Below are 1,253 nucleotides of genomic sequence, written 5' to 3' on the forward strand. Positions count from 1 at the left end.
AAAAAAAAAAAGATGGGTCTGAGTCAGAGATCAACAGTCTTCAAAAATTTAGAGATTGATAGGTGCTATGAATAGGATCTTGAGATCATCCAGTATGATGGGATGCAGGGCAAAGATCAAAAAGAGGAAATGGGCAAGGGATGTGATTGTGTGTCTTATTCTCCTTGTCATCGATTCAATTCTGACTCACAGTGACCTGGTGGGACAGGGTAGAACTGCCCCTGTGTACCTCTTTCACCTCCGTGTGTCTCATAAGCGATGGGAGCAAAGATTGGAATACTTCCTTTAGTGTCTCTAAACTCCTCATGTTTGCTTCCCGCTGTGTTCCTGAGGTTAAGGAAGGACTTCTCCTTCTCTGAGTGTGGTCATACTGTGAAGTTTCATAACTTCACCTGCCCTTTTAAAGAAGGTCTGAAATAAAGAAGGTGCAAAATCAAGGGGAAAAAATAACTGAAAATAGCCCCCAAAAGTGTAGTTACAGAGCCCAGTGGAATATGTTTCTACCAAGATTGTATATCAATTAATCACTAAAATTATAAACCTAAACCTGTTGTTGCTTCATCATTGCTTTCAGACATATGCTGTTATCATATCTGAATGAAAATATAGCTAACAGCCAATTTTGTACTAAGATAGGCCAGATAATTGGTATTTTAAATGAATGCTTTGCTATGGAAATAAATTATTTTAAGTGTACTAGGCAAGAGTAAAGGAATTTAATAATCATTGGATTATAAAGTCACTTAATCCTGTGGATTTTTGCAGTTATAAATAAGGATTATTATATATTAGTTTGATTTTACTAAAACCCAAGTATGCCAGGACAGTGAGTAAACAAAAATAAAATCTCATAAAATCAAAGAGGGCATGTAGAGCGTAGCAGTTTAAACAAAGTCTCTCATTACCAATGATTCACAATATGTAGTAAGATGAATATATCGCCCTATCCATCTAAAGGCTATTTGCAGAGGAAAAAAAATCCCAAAAAACCAAAGTAACATTGATTTGACAAATAGAACCTAGTCTCTTACTATCATATATACTCGAGTATAAGCTGACCTGAATATCAGCCAAGACATCTAATTTTACTACAAAAACTGCATTAAAAATGTGCTGGAAAAAACTCAGTTTATATCGAGTATATACGGTAACTTTCTTAAGTATTGCTTAATCAAAATGTTGGAAGATGCCTGCCATCACTAGGCCATGCTGAAAAGATTGTTTTAATGACAGAAAAATAACAACAATAATGT

General features: G+C 35.0%; 1 protein-coding gene across 1 annotated transcript in view; it reads left to right on the forward strand.

Moving 5' to 3' along the window:
- The window catches only part of ARHGAP42 (Rho GTPase activating protein 42), a 248,484-nt gene that overhangs the window by 40,761 nt on the left and 206,470 nt on the right, over positions 1–1,253 (forward strand). The gene's annotated exons all lie outside the window — the stretch shown is intronic.

This window comes from Echinops telfairi, unplaced genomic scaffold, assembly GCF_000313985.2.
Source record: "Echinops telfairi isolate 266 unplaced genomic scaffold, ASM31398v2 ScPeMD7_7421;HRSCAF=8459, whole genome shotgun sequence".
NCBI classification, from domain to species: domain Eukaryota; kingdom Metazoa; phylum Chordata; class Mammalia; order Afrosoricida; family Tenrecidae; genus Echinops; species Echinops telfairi.